We start from the raw sequence: 16730 nt of genomic DNA, 5'->3' as shown, positions 1-16730 counted from the left end.
AAAACACAATATAATGTTATTTTTAAACGATTGTGAGACAAATTGCATGGAATGAGTTTTAATTCTAGTTTAGCATGTGGTTTTATCACATCTTTCAAAACACAGCTTTATTTAAAAGACAGAGGAAGGAAGGAAGGAAGGAAGGAAGGAAGGAAGGAAGGAAGGAAGGAAGGAAGGAAGGAAGGAAGGAAGGAAGGAAGGAAGGAAGGAAGGAAGGAAGGAAGGAAGGAAGGAAGGAAGGGAGGGAGGGAGGAAGGAAGGCTCTATTATCAAATATGAAGTCACTCTTTTTATGAATGACATTGATTTTAGATTAGATTAAATTATTCCACTTGTAAGCTATGTGTGGAAGTGGGCATTTGTTGTAAAACTTATGAAGAATGAGAAGTAAATTCCTATTCTAGTGAATCCAAAACACAACACAAAATAAAACAAAACCATCAACCGACACCAACTTATTTGTAAAAGAAAAACAACTTGTATTCTTATGTGTCATCCAACAAATAGTGTAGAATCTTGCATTAAATACATTTAGAGAGGATTCAATTTTATCAGAAAATCAAGCTGATTGTTTCAAGTTATTTAATATCTTGAATGAAAGTGAATGATTAAATATTTCACCCTTGCTGAGGAATTTAGAAAAACGTGAGCAAAAATTCCTTTTGTGCTGCTCCAGTACTGTCCATACTTTCTGGTAGACACTGTATCTCTCCTTTTTTCTTAATGGTAAAGACTCCTGCAAGTGTATTTGACCTTATTTCTCTTACTATGAAAAGAAAAAGGTTTGATAAAATTTTCTACATATTCAGATAAAAAAGAGACTCATTATTGCTAGGAGATAAGAAGAGTTGTTGTATTGTCTAAATTTAGTCTGGTGAAACACCATGTTACTTTCATTAAACTACTTTTTAATAATACATTTTTCTATACTCAGCAGAGAAAATGCATGTCCTCTACAAAGGAATTCAGAGCCAAACACACTAAAGAGAAAGACCACCTGTAATGGAAAGAAAATATTTTAAACAGAAATACTGTCTTATTGAGATGATGATTTATAGTATGATAATATGAGTTACAAAATCACCTATCAAGGATGATCAGAATTAAAGTCTTGCAAGTGAGATTTGCCTTTGCCATGAAGAAACAATACCTCACCTTTGAGCAATGCATCATGGCAGTGAGAAACAGATAAACAAGAGAAACCATTTGTTGTGGAGAAATGATTATATCCATGCAGATCCCTGGCTGTAGTAACACAAGCATACATCCTTTGGCAACAGCAGTTTTAATCTTCTTTTATGCTTGATCTGCATTAGATTGGAGTTATCTGCTGGCAGGTCTTGGCTCTTTAGTTCAACCCGAGGATGCTCAAAGTGCAGTGCTTTCCCTTCAGTGCTGATGGTTGGTCCAGCTAATCCACTCAGTGGAGTCCAGTGCTGAGGGCACAATTTCTTTATGCAGTTCTACATCCACAATTAGCACTCCAAGCCCCATATGTTCTTTTGCATAGTGACACAAAGGAAAAGAAAACCATCAGGCCATTCTGCTCTCCTTAGTTTCCTGCTAGGTGAGATGTCAGTGACAGAAGGGCTTCTCCTGAAGGTGCCATTTCTCACAGCTGTAGGTTCAAATATGTGTATGGAATAAGTTTAAGCTCAGAAACTGAAAAAAAAAAGCATACTTTTGAGCTTGTCTTCTTATTGCACACTTGGAATTCTTTTCTTCTTTTAGATCGTTGGATGTTTTCCCTTTTTCTTATACTGGCAAACATTCAAGGGCAAGAAGTCTGACACATGAAAAAATCTGAATTGACAGACACTCTACAAATCGGCAACTCAGCTAGTGAAAATAGAGAATATGAACTGAAACTCACCCTGGGAAGGGAATCTTGACCCAACACTGTGGGAGAAAGAGCAAGCCAAGCAATTTCAAAATTAAGGGATCAAGGTGAACTGGATCATTTGATCATTTTCCTTGAAGCAGTGCCAAATATTTGAAGGCAAATTGAATTTGCAGCAAGGAACTTCAGCACATCAGGTAGAAATTGAGCTAGCTTGAAGGAAAAAAAAAATCTATGAAGAGGTAGAAAAGCATCAGATGAGATCCTCACTCCTGATAACATTTCTTTGAACAGCTCAGGTTTCTCAGAGGAGCTGCTAAATTATTCTGACTAAGCATCTGAATACCTCTTCTGCAAGGGAGAGGCAGTGCAGTAGCTGCTTAGTTTCACTGCAATGTTAGCTGTCTTAAGGGACTCTACAGCACACACAGAGCATTTATTGGATAGTCTGACACATCAGAAGAGTTCCAACTAGTGTTTTAATCCTATTACTTACAGTAACTAAAATAGCACCAGTATCTACTCTACAGACATTTGAGCCTAAAGAGTAGAGAAAACAAGGTGAGGCAGAAACAACATTGTGCTTCTGTTAAATTATGCCCCAAATCACCATGAAAAAGGGGGTTTGGGGTGTTTTTGGTTTTGGGGTTTTTCTGTTTTGTTTTGGATGGAGGTTAGTTTGTGTTTTATTTGTCGTTGGGTTCTTGTTGGGGTTTTTTTTTGTGTATTCATTTGTTTATTTGTTTGTGTTTTGCAAAGAGAATAGTAGTGAATAGCTAAAGAAGTTTCCCTCTTCTTTTTTTTTCCTTTTCTCCTTTCCTTTCCTTTACCCAGGGATTTTACATAAAAGAACACACCACAACAATATGTATGTCTAAAAAGCTGCATGTTGTTGCTAAAATGCAGGTTGAGGATCTAATTTTAATTGCTCGTGCTAGCAAAATCCCAGGAAAAAAAAATAAATTTATGTTAAACCATTAACATAGGAATCATGTATTACAGAATACAATTTTCTGACTACACATGACAGCAGAAAAGAGACAATCATTTAATTCAACTGAGTGGCAACAAGGTATTTCTGTAACTGAGGGCTCTAGCAAATTCCAATTTGCCATGCATTTTGCACACAGCTTCTCTAGGTAAAGTCTCATGTTATCATATTGGCTTTTTTAGGCTAACAGAGCCAGAGATTTAGAAGGATTTAGTCTTCTCCAGTGAATGCAGCAAAACCACATTTGAGCAGAAATGCTACTGTCTAAAGAAATTTTGAGTTTTGAAGGATCTGTGTGCTACTCTGACTCCCTATAATGAGCATGATGGTGTTTCAATACCTAAGAAAGGGGAAAAAAATAAAATATATCCAAATTTTTTTCAAAATGAAGAGAAGTACTCTATGCTGCAAACAAGTATGTATGAAAGGTCACTTCTGGCTGTCCTGGTTACTCAGGACTCAGGATCTGCTTAAGGCACATCTGTGGACACTCTCAAGCTGTCCTTGTTACTCCTGTCAGACTATTTAGTCCCACCTCTTTCTGGAGCACTCCTACATACCTCCATATTTCCAGTTTGATCACTCCCTGCTTAAACACAAGGGTTTTGTACGGTTGTTGAACAGCTCCTCATATCAATAACTCTGAGAGTGAGAAGGCAACTGAAAAGAGAAAGGTGAAACAAAATTTGACCAGAGCTAATTCCTTTTATAATCTGTTTTTCATGGAGTTAGTGAGTGGGGCATTAACATCCTTCCTTTCCATGCTCTCAATCAAATGGCTTTGTGGGCCAGCAGCCTGACATTACTCAGAACTTTTGTTGGAAGTTTGACATAATTTAAAATTATCCAAAGCTATCTTCTGCCTTCCAGTGGAAAAAGAAGAGTGAATTAAAGTTTTGGTATGTGTTTTATGTGTTGCACAAGGCATTGAAAGAATTTTACAACAGATAGACTTGTGCACTTATTTCTTCATTAAGCATCTGAAATTGAAATTTTCCTCTTCTGTGTATTCTATAATCTTACAAAGTCAAGAAAGCAAAACAACAACAAAGAAACACAACAACAAATAAACCAAAACAAAATCCAACAACAAAAAACCCAAATGAACAAAACAACTAAAAAAACCCCCAAAACAAAACAAAACAAAAAAAACAAAAAAAAAAAAAACAAAAAAAACAAAAAAAGCAAAACAAAAATAAAACAAAGCAACAACAAGTAAAACCCCACAAACAAAAAGGAAAAAAAAAAAAAAAACGCTCTTCTGATTATTTAGTAAATATCACTGAAAAAATTTAAAAACAACAGGAAAACACATACAGGTACAGTGAACACTATCATTATTGTAATGCACATGCAAAGAATAATCTCACTACCAATAATGCTTATGTTATACCTTCGAATATTCCTTTTGATAGGACTACATTTTTGTGCTTGAGATACTTATTTCTATCGTTCTTAAAAACCTGAGAAAGGACCAAGAAATTATCAAGAGATTTGACATAAAATAGCAAGATTATCTTTAATCTGTCCAAAAATTGTCTGGTTATACCCCAGTATTTCTGTTAAGCAAGTGTAAGAAAAGTTGAAAAATGTGCTTCTATGAAATGAAATTTTCTTTAGTTACATTTCTGTATAAGAAAACTGTAAATTCCATCAAGTAGAATCAAGATAAGAGGTATATATTAAAGACAAGAGTCAATGAATATAAGACATTTTATTTGAAATAGAGCTCTAGGTAGTTTCCATTGCCTGAGACAGAGAAATACTCTCACAAGTCATGATCCCTTCAATTAATTTCGTTCATGATGAACTGGCACCTGCAAATGTCCACAGCACAATTCACCTAGATCTCTAATTTTAGATGTCTTAAGCTCTCTATGATATATCTCACCCCAAACTAAAGAGGCTGCATGATCCCCTCTTCTGAATAATGTCACTGAGAGTGAGATCTAGCCTACACAGCCTTTAGTATTTAACATAGAAATTTTATTCTTTAAAACATTATACAATTAAAGTCTCTTTTAACAGAGACATCAGGAAATTAAACCTGAGAACAAAAAGCTGCAAATTTACCCAATTACACCAGAACTACATTTTTCCATGTGTGCTTTTGTCTTGTACTGATGTGGATGTTTTGGTGTATGTTTCATGAGATTAATTTTGACCTCTTAATCAACCTCTCTTGCAAAATTGCACTTCTATTTAGCAGTGAATCTTTTGGTAAAATCAGAGATTCATGACTAGTTTTCATCTCTTGAGAAAATATGTAGTACAGAGCACAAATGCTACAGGATATAAATTTGAGGTTGTTTGTTGGCACATCCTTTTAAAACCTTCTAAACTTAGATAAGTTAACCAGGGGCATAGAAAACACAATGAAATGTTTTCTTGACTATCAGGAAAAAATTAAATTATAGACTCATAGAAAATGTAAACTAGTGGTAGATGTATTTGACATTGCCATGACCATGAATTGATTCTTTCACATGAAAATCAAATCTAGGAAACAATCTAGGAAAGGAACAGAGATATGTGAAATGGTTTTATGATCATGCTATGCCTAGAAAAGAAGAATAACTGAAATGCTGACAAAATGCTTAATGCAAACAGATGTTTTCCAAATACTTATTAAACATAAAATAAAAGGAGATAACAAGTCTTTTCCCAACAAAGTAAAGAACTAATATAGGGGACACATGTTTGTTACCACGTAGTTACAAGTATACTTGTACAAGAGTATCTGTACTGAATTCAATAGTTCTGTGCTATCATAAATTTCCAGATACATTTACCCATCAGATACATTACATTGAGCCTTCAGTCACCCTGCAGAGAGCTGCCATGGGTTTCTCAGGAGCAGAGTCCTGTCTGGAAGCTGAAAAAGTTTTTGAAAAAAACAACAACAAAGAAAAACGCCCGCATTGGGCACCAAACAGTATTTGTCCTGGCTTAGGGCAAATTTTGGGAGGACATTTTTGAAGGGGTGTCTCTAGACAGCAAATTTAAATGGCCCTTCTCCTTACTGGTTCAGGAGGAAGATCTTTGAGAGAAGTGGGAAAACCGTTTCTTTAACAAGCAAAGTATTCGTGAATATGAGAAAATGAATTATATTAAACTTGTATATTAAATATATTAAACTTAAATATTAAATGGAACTTCTTGTTGTTTTGAAGAGATGGCAAATTCAGAGAGAGAGTCCCTTCTGTGGTGTGTTGCTCAGCTTGCTCAGTCTATTGTCAGTCCTTTCAGTGCTGGAAAATGCCTCACCCTGGGCTCTGGTGGATTATAGGCATGAACTTCAGGTGGTTTTTTGGGTTTTTGTCTAGAGCAGGTTTGAACAGTATTTAGAAAAGGAAAAGCCACAGTCCAGGAAACCTTTTTTTCCTCAGTTAGTTAAAAAAACTGACTAAAAGTAAAGGAGAGCTCTCTCTTGCTCTCCGTGCTGCGGAAAACACAGTCCATGACAGAGAATGCAGGGGAACGAGTGCAGACACACATTCCTGTGCACAAACTGTGCACTTCTTTTTACCCCCCTTCACTCTCAGAACCAGTCTTCAAGGCACAGAACTCAATATCAAGCAAAAGCAGAACAGATGATTTGGTATACATGCATCATAAACTCACCCTAGGACAATTGAACATAACTGTATATAATTGAACTATTTAGAAAGAAATAAATTAAAATTATACACATAGTCCTCAGGATTGGAAAAGTATTTACAAAAGAAAAAGGGGGGTGATTTATATAATTGCAAATCTTACTTGGAGGGGAATAGCAAAATATGCTGTATATCCAGCACAAAAGAGATACAGTGAGAGAATGTATACAAGGGACCGAGGCACTCATGAATGTCTAGAACAGTATGGAGGGTTTTGAGTTAATGTTGAATATAAATACCAGAAATGTGGGAGGGCACATAGTGGGTAGAGAAATGGGATATTATGAGAGCTGATGGATTCCTCTCTCAGCTTTGAGTCTGAGTCTGTTTTGTGAACTTTGCTGAAATATTTAGCCTTCCCAAATCTCCCTTTTCCATTCTGTAAGAACAGACTATCTGATCCTCATGAGTATTGAGAGGACTAATTTAATTTTGTCAAATCCTTTTAAGTCCTTGGATGAAAACCACTTCATATGAATACTACCAACCTTACTTTTTAAAATCACCATTAGCAGTGGTTGTTCCTTTTTTTTTTTTTTTCCTAGTTATTGGAGTCAAAGAATTATTTGAAAGCACCATTTTTCATAAAATCACATTGTTTCTATGTAAAAAATATGTCAGAAATTATTTCTGTGATTCACTAGAAAGGTAACTCTCCTTTGGTTTTGATTTCTTATCAGTCCACAATAGTTGAACACTGTACACACCCTGGAATTCTTCCATAGGAGAAAAGCCTGTGAACAGTTCTTTTTTCTTGGATGTAAGAGATACTGTTTTGAGCCTGGTGTTCCCATCTCCTCAGAATAAGCAATTTTATGGGGTGATCAGTTTTTTTGGTTTTGAGGTTTTTTAGGTGTTTTGGTTTGGTTGGTTGGTTGGGTTAGTTTTTTGTTTTTATTTTTGTTTTTATTTTTTGTTTATTTTTTGTTTTTTTGTTTTTTTTTGTTTTGGTTTGGTTTGGTTTGGTTTGGTTTTGGTTTTGTTTGGTTTTGGTTTTGTGTTTGTGTTTTTTATTTGTTTCTTTTGTTTTGATTTTTTTTTAATGGGTTATACTTTAAAATGGAAAAATAACTCTTGCTTCTTCAAAGGATATATTTGAGATGCTGTATTCTGAGTAGCTAGAAGCAGTTGCCAGGAGTTGAGAAGTCATAGATTTAATGATGAATAATTCATTAACTTTAAGACAATACAGATTCTTTTACATGTCTTTCTGTAGTGCTTTCTTCCCTCCATGCCCTTTACATTGAGTTTTGGATATTTTCTCAAAGCTATGAATATTCTCTTGGGAACAATTGCTACAATTAATATCATTATTGCATTACAGACACCAAGATACATATCTGATATCATTGGTAATTTCCCATATCATGTCTATTAATTCAAGAATTATAAAGAGGACAAAATAATTACCATTCCTTTAAATGCTTAGAGCCAGATTCATTCTGTAACACACATATCCTGCTGGCATCAGTGCAAGTTACCTATGCAGTCCAATGGTTGAGAATTTTCATGAGGAACAAAAAAAATTTTATAATCTGAGCGCATATTAGCAAGAAGTACTAGGATGAAACTGTGTACAGCATAATTCTGGATGAATATCAGCAGAAATATCTCTTTAGAGATAAATCTTTAGAAGAACTGGAAAAGGGCCATGGAAATGTAGACTGGACAAATTATTCTGATAAGTGCTATCAAAAAAAAGCAGTGCTGGAAGCTTGCTAGAAGTCGCAAATATTAAAAAAAAAAAAAAAAAAAAAAAAAAAAAAAAAAAAAAAAAGTTCTCTCAAATGCAGAAAGAATTGAGTTCACTTCTGCTGGTCTGCATAATTAATGTAGTTTAAAAAAAGTCCAAACAGTTCAACAAATAGAAATCAAGTTCACATTTAGAGTCTTAATGCCATATATTTTATTCCTTGTGATTTATGGAATATTAGGATTCATACTGCTTTAGAAGTTGTGAATTTATTTTATTTAGGTCACTGTCTTCCTTTTTAAATGGAGAAAGATACATGAAGTTGCTTGAATTTCCAGTAGATCTGAATTCAGTATTTCACAATATCTTTGTAGAGTTCTCAAAAGACTGAAACAATTTCATTCAACTGTATTGGATTTTTGTCTTAAAAATGACATGAAATATTTTCATGTTTGTTGAGGAAAGAGGGAGATCTCTTTCTGACAAGCGAAAAATTTGAAGGTTTTGTACACAATGAAAGGCAAGAATGACCAGGTTATTTACAAAAGAGCAACATCACAATAAGCAAAATTGAAAGATTCTGTTGCAAGGGCGTCTTGACAAAAATTCTTACTTTCTTTTCCAGAATTGTTTCCTTTCTGACTGGTTGTTCTTGACATATGTTTTATTTCCCTAGACTCATTCATATTCAAAAGAAGTAATTAATCTATGAATAGGTGTGGTTGCTTTTTCTTGTTTTCATCCTTGCTATCATATAAAAGTTTCCTAATGAAACAATTGATTTCTACAGAGTCCTTTAACTCATCAGACAAGTGCAGGCAGCTTACAGTAGAAATGGTCAAGTTGCAAGATCTTTGCTTTCAATGCAGACTGCTGGAGGTGACTAAGTTTGCCAAGGTGAGAAACATACGTTCTGAACCTCTTAAATTTAGATGAGTAAGTAACTTTTTTTTTTTTTTTTTTTTTTTTTTTTCCTCCCCATAAAAGTAGTGCTGGCTTACCAGTTTTTGTGATTGGTATAAGCATTTACTTTTGCTAGTTTGTTTTTTTTTAAAGGTCTTCTTTCTTTCCCTCCTCTGCTTTGATTCATTCAGTCTAGTGCTGTCCTGGGAGCATCTGATCTGGTATTCAGCAGAAGCAATAGAGTCAGAATGAGCATCAAAGAAAACAAGGGTTTTTCTTAAGGCAGAAAACAGATGCAGTTCTGAAGGTTCTTTGCTTTCTACTTCCCTCCATCTCCTTCCCATTTTTGAGGAATGGCAAATGAACCATTAAAGTGTTAAATTCAGATAATTTCTGCCAGAAAGTATGTGAAGCCTAAATCCAACAATTGGTTTTATCTTTTTTTAAAAATCTTTTTGTTCACCAATGTGATGACTAGGTCATCCACTCAAAATTCAAAAATAATAAAAATTACACCATAGTACAGCTGGAGGAAATAGGCTTGCTGCAGCAATTATTGAGCTGAATTTTATTTCTGGGAGGACTGATTTCATTATCATTTCAGTCACTTCTGAACAGAAGACTAGGGTTTCGTTGCAGATAGTGTAATAGATATTCCTGAAGCAATTGCTCTCTGTCTCCCTGTGAAACAATGCAATCACTATGAGTGTTTAACTTTCTTTTGTTTCTTCTTGTTTCCCGAAGGATTCTCTCTGTCAACGGCGCTCTACTGACACTTAATGTTTATACATTCTTCCCTGCTTGGATACCTGCTATCCATTTTAGGATAATGGAGCTCCTGCAATCAACTCACATCAGACCACCCAGACAGTTCCTCCTTTTTTCTCCTCGAGAGCTGCAGCTCCCTGATTATCCCTTTGGTTTGAGCCCTCCAGGCTGCATTTCGTCAGAGGAACCATAATACTTCCAGATCATTTTTAGATATCATTCAGATGGAGTTTTCTAACCCTATAATATTTTTTTTGTGTATTTGGAGCCAATTTAGTTTGTAATTTGCTAATTTATTTCTACAGTATCTTGAAAAAGTGATATATAGACAATAGTGCTTCTGACTTTATATGTACCTTCCAACAGGTGAATATTTGAGTATGCCTAATGAAAGCCACCTAGAGTGAACTATAATTTATTTTGCTGTGATTTACAGTCAAATGTTCCATTTCCACAATAATTTCAGGTAACCTCCATGCAGTTCTAATGCATTTACAATTTATATATGTTCCAAAACATTTTTATGTGATTATACTCTAACAGATTTGCCTTAATGCCCATGATAGAATGACAGAGGCATTTCTGAAAACATTTTTGAAGCTTGATTTACGTGGGTTACCATCTTCAGATTTCTTTACTAATAGACTAATTGTTCAAAATTGCAATTACAGTGCTTACTCTAGACTAAGTTGAAAACCTCACCAAACTTGTGTTTAACAGTGTGCAGATGACTGAAAAACAGTTCTGCAGTGTGGACCTTATTTACATACAGTGTGTATCTCTCTCCCTCCACAAATATGTATAAATAAGGAACAAATGGCTATGTTATGATATATATTGGATTAATGCCAGTGGCAGAGTAAGTAAATGTGGATTCATGATTAATTCTGTAGTGACAAAACTGTTGAGCTGACAAATGTGTTACCTAATTGAGATTGCTCTATCATTAAGTACATTACTTTTTATACTGTAATTCAATTGCTCCTGGATCTTCAAAAGGCCTCATCCTTTTAAATCCTGACTTGATTTAAGCATTTAAGTTAAAAAGTGGAGTTGGGAGATGAATTTATAATTTCAAAAGAGACATAAAATAATATTCTTTTCTTCACTGTGAGGAAAACAGGCAACAAAACCAGAAATCCTGTCTGTATCAGAATTCTTATCTGTTATCCTTAGGTTTAATTTTCTCATGGGAGAAAAAAAAAACAAACCCAAACCAACACCAAAAAACAAAAAAAACCACAACAAAAACAAACAAACAATCAAATAAACAAACAAACAATACACTTTCTATTTTTGTTTAAACCTTCCTTTTAGAAATATCACAACTGTTTATTTAAAAAAAAGCCAAACAAAATTTTAAGGTACATAAAGGGAGTTTACATGTTCCTGTCCTTCTGTGTTTATTGAGTGAATATAATACTAGATTTGTCATTTTAGGTGGAGAAATATTTTTTGTAATATATTTTACAATACTCAGAAAGAATAATGGATAAGAATTAGCTTATAGAAATAATCAGAGGTCAAAGCATGAAAGAAATTTTAAAAAAAAGAAATATGAAGAGAAAAATGAAAGTGTGTGACTAATATGAGACAGAATGACAAAGAAACTGCTGATTCTCTTAGATGCTGCAAAAAAGTTTTGAGGTAGATATTTTATATGTGCAAAATAGAGCAGTCTTTTGGGATAGCATATATAGAATAAGCAGTCATGAAAAGCTTTATGAGTCTGTGGACATATTTTCAGCAGGTAGTGAAATTCCATAGATCATTAATCAGTCATTAATGGAAAAGATTGAAATATCTTCATTTTAACAGATGCCAGAATAGATGAGGGAAGAAGTCTTCTCTGATGACTCAGCTAAGTATCATTGCTTTGATTCTCCTGAGTGCATCTTATATCCTTCAAGGCTTATTAACTGCCTCATCATGAGCTGAAACAGTTTCTAATACTATAGCATGATTTGTGCTGCCTGAAACACAACTTTAAATTGTGATGTCCATTGAAATGTGCATTAAAGTGGAACTAGAAGGCAATGAACCCCCTGAGAGTCATTTCATCGGTTTTTGTATCCTTCAGACTGGATACAGGCTTATCTCTGCAGACAAAAAGAGAATATTCTCTTACAATAGCATCATTACCATAAAGGAAGCATGGTCCAGAAGTCAGAGAATAAGTTTAGGCTTCAATTGCCACAAATTCCACTCCTGATTTTTCCATTACCTTTCATTTTTTTCAGTTTTTTATTGTGGAGGAGATGATGATCCACACTGACACTGCTGCTTCTGGAGCTCCAGAGCTGCTCCATAGGTGCAAAAAGTTTCCTCCATGGCAAAGATAACATGGTCTGCACTATCTGAGGTTAAACCTCAAGGGAAGAGGAAGTGTGAGTCATTTACATTGCCAGAGAGGTACTGGACATCTTTTCAAAGGAAAGTGGTCAAGACAGAGCCCTGATGATACCAGTATTGCATTTGTCAAGCAGGTAGAATACAATGGTTGCTTGTCACATACCCAAAATATGACAGCTTCTGTCATACAGAAAATGTGCCTTCGTGTCAAATGACTCCAGTAGACATTCCCAGTCATGTCCTCTGGACTGGTGTGAGTACAGCTGAAGACTAGGAGAATTAGATGCTCTTCAAAGCTGTTTTTGTTAATGTTCTTTTTTCCAATACAAGCTCACTTCTTTTTCTCATGCTGCCTTTTGGCTCACTTAAGCCTTTGGATAGCTGTCCCATTTTCTGGCTTTTGTGACTCCAGCCCCCAACTCCACCTGTGTATTGAACAGGCAATCTTAATGTTCCTAACACTGTGGTTTGGGCAGGGCCCAGACATCTCAGTCTTGCAGTAGTGAAATGCTTTTGATCACTTACTACTGTACAGGTGACTTCACCAACCTTTGTTAACACAGGGAACTCAAATGGAAGTTAAGTTTAGTACACCTGAAAGATATGCTTTTATTCTTAGGGTTGAAATACTGGCTTCCCAGAGCTAGCAAAAAACCCAACAAATGTGTGTTCATATGAGCCTGTGAGAAACATAGATATAAATTCCATTATCAATTATTAATTTTAGGGCACTGTACCCACACAGAGTTCAGAAAATTGACCTCCAAGATGATCACTTTACATTTTATGCAAAAAATAGCAAGCAATTGCAAGTTGTCAATCAAGTCAAAACTTGATAGTGAGGTGTAAGCCCATCTAAAAAGAAAAATAAAAAAATTATACATACAACATATAAGCAAGTCAGTAAAAGCAGACTGGAGTGTCTTTGCAGCACCTAAATTGAGCTGTATAAGCTTCAGGTGCCAGATGCATTCTTATGCCAGCTATTATTTTTAAAACAATGAATAAATCCAGTTTCAATCTGTTTGACAGGAAAATAGATTTACTATAACAGAGAAGCTGATCAAATATAGTTCCAAATGAAGCTTGCACTTTAGCTGATTTGTCAATAATTATAAAAATACTGATTAGTATAAGATGTGAGCTGGCTGGATCCCCTGAGTACTTGGTTCTAAAAAAAATCCATCATACTTTTGGCAGCCTACCTGGAGATTAATGAAGGGTTCACACAGAAATAGCATTCTATGATTGCACACAAAACACATAACAGCAATTATGGAATAGATCAACTAGCTTTTATAATAGCAACCATGTTCCACATGGTCTTCCTTGCTGGTTATTTAAAGACCCACAGCAGTTTATAAAACAACATAATAGGTTATTTATTAGGTGTGGTTATGCCATGGTCTAATTTCTTTGTAAATCACTTGATTTTTTTTTTTTTTTTCATTAATTTCAATGGGATTTAAATCATACCTTTAATAACAGAAGTGACTAATGTGATCACCTTCGTGGTCACTGATTTTTATTCCTCCTCAGCTGGTAGTGAGAAATGCTTTCATAATTAAATTGACTGGAATGTCATCTATAATGAACCAGTATGATGTGAGAAACCAGCCAAATAAGTCTTCTGAAGGTTTCCTCAGTTGCTGCAGCTTTGTTTTCTGTCTCTTTCCCTGCCTGTCTCACAGCCTACCCCCAGTCAGTGCTGCTGCTCCTCACCTTCCTGAGCACAGAAGCTCATGTTACCCCTTAGCAGAGGTTAGGTTCACCTTAGTAGGGAGTCAAGGTGGCAGAAAGCTGAAAATCAAGGAATTAGTCTTCTTTGTGAGTGCAGCTTTCAGGCACTCTGATCTCAGATTTGTTGTTCCTTTGGAAGAAAAACATAGTGCCTTCTTTTCAATCGTTTTTTTTCCTGGTCAGGCTCCTCACTTTCCATTCACTTTCCTCAATATGCAGGGAAGGGACATCTCAGAATTTCAGTTCTGAGAACTATTCCCAAATTCTTCTGTAGTTTCACTTTTTGTTTCCTAAAGCAAAAAGGGTAGTGAATTACCTTTAAAACCATGCTTCTCCTGTTTCCACTGCTGGTGCTAGATTAAAGATTAATATTTTCTAATAAAAGATATTATTTTCTTTCTTTTTCTTTTTTTCTTTTTCTTTTTCTTTTTCTCTTTCTTTTCTTTTTCTTTTTCTTTTTCTTTTTCTTTTTCTTTTTCTTTTTCTTTTTCTTTTTCTTTTTCTTTTTCTTTTTCTTTTTCTTTTTCTTTTTCTTTTTCTTTTTCTTTTTCTTTTTCTCTTTCTTTTTCTTTTTCTTTTTCTTTTTCTTTTTTTTCTTTTTCTTTTTCTTTTTCTTTTTCATTTATTTTGCTTTTTTTTTTTTCTTTTTCCTACTTCTCTTTCTTTTTCCTTTTCTTTTTTCTTCATGTTTCTTTTCTTTTAATACTTCATGTGTTTATTATCATCTTAGAAGACTTTTTTAATTTATCTGTCACTATACTTTTACTACTTCTTTTGTCTGTATCATTTCAACAGACTTTATTTTCCAATTCCTAATGTAGTCTTATGTCACAAAAGCTCATCAGAAGATTTTTTTTTTATCAAACATTCTATAATATACAAATCCAGGAATGCAAAACTGTATATTATCTCATTTTTAATTGAATTTTTCTGATAAAATATTGAATGCTTTGTTTCCTAATCTTATTGCTTAAATTGCTTCTTTTAAAATATCTGCAATTTTCTTAGAATTTTAAAGACCACAGAAATGTCATCTATAAAATAACTCCACCATAAAATGTATTATTTCATAAATTATTTCAGAATTTATGATCCTTCTTTAGTGTTCTTTGCCACGACAAAGCAAAATAAAACACTTCTGTTATCAGTACTTCTCCTTCCCACTAGTGTTTCTTTCTAAACAAATTAACATTTCCTGCTTTGTATTTTCCTCTTATTTTGTCATTCATTCATTCATTCATTCATTCATTCATGCATTCATTCATTCATTCATCTGACCACTCCTTCCCTGCACCACAAATCCCTCTGAATGTTGTGGTTTGACAGCTGATTTGCTCCTTCAGTGTCACTGAAGCACTGACTAGGAAACCTAAACATGCAACATGCATCTAGATCTCTAAATATAGATGGGTGTCTTAATATTAAATTTACCTCAGCCCAGGGGCTTGTGCATAGGTTTTTAATTCTGTTTGAGCTGCCAGTTGGGCAGTTAGCACAGACACCCTCCTCAGCTAACAAATATGACACAGGAGTCATATGGGAATGTTTCCACCTGGAGCAGCAGCTGGAGGCCATGCAGTAAGCTCAGAGCATATCAAAGGTCACAGAGCATCTGTCCATGTGCAAGGTGCTGAGTCTCGTCTCTTGGCAATATCAGCACTTGGGCAGCTCAGTTGCCTATATTTGTGCCTCTGGACATTTAAAAGGGTCTAAGGTATTCCACCTGGCTTCCATCTGCCAGCACAGAAAAGTACAGATGTCCACAGGTGTACACTCCTTTTTATCCTCATAACTGAGAAGCAGCCCACTACTCCAATCTGTGGCAAAGCAGATAAATAGAAGATGTCACCTGTGCAACTATTACTTCAAAAGCAGACTTGCACAAGGTAACATTGCAGACGCATTTTTCTTTTCCTGTGACTGTTAACTAAATTGCATAAAACCAAAAAATCTTCCTGAAGGATTGGAGCAGCCTTCAGATGTTTTAATTAAAGAGTCTGATAACAAGACAATATTGTTTTTGAGAGCTAAGAGCCCCATTGTGGTTATTACCTGACAAACCTTTGCTCTGAGCTGCATTCTTTCTACCATTGTATACAACTGGATAGCCCAAGACATTGACTGCACATGTGTTTAGCAACTATTCCCCATCCAGCAATGTTTTGTAAGCTCTCATTCCTTGCACTGAGAGGCGCTGCCAAATTTTCAGATCCTAGTGTACAGCATCAGATTATGGTTGTTGTAAGATGGTCTGAACTTGTATCCAGGGGAGATAAGTAAAACTGGTAAGTGTTACTCTGAATGGAAGGGAGTGAGGGACTTTTGTGAATGGCATAGTTGTTTCCATTATAACTCATTAACTTCTACAAAGAGAATGTTCAGCTATTAAGGAAATACAAATTTTGTCTGCTGAGGTCCTGATTTCCTCTGTGTACACACAACTATCTAAAGTCTGAATGTATGCATGGTCTCTTACACACCCATGCCTCTCAGTATCCAAGCATATAGCTGGATGTTTAAAAAGCAGCAAGCAACTATGGAAATAAATACACACAAAATGAATTTAGTGTTTGATCTTGAAGTACTCAAAGCTTTAATAAATATCATTATCTGCCTGAGATCTCAGTTTTTATTGTAATGAGAAAAATAATATTTTTCACACATATGAGGAAAAAGGTCTTATATTGTGCACCCTAACATTTCAGATGTTGTAACATTTGGAAAAATACACAAACAAATTAAAACCAGAAAACTTGCTTCAACAGTCAACTTCTTTTTAGAGTT

The sequence above is a fragment of the Oenanthe melanoleuca genome, chromosome 3 (assembly GCF_029582105.1).
Source record: "Oenanthe melanoleuca isolate GR-GAL-2019-014 chromosome 3, OMel1.0, whole genome shotgun sequence".
Classification (NCBI taxonomy): domain Eukaryota; kingdom Metazoa; phylum Chordata; class Aves; order Passeriformes; family Muscicapidae; genus Oenanthe; species Oenanthe melanoleuca.
Note: the sequence above shows the minus strand (reverse complement) of the source record.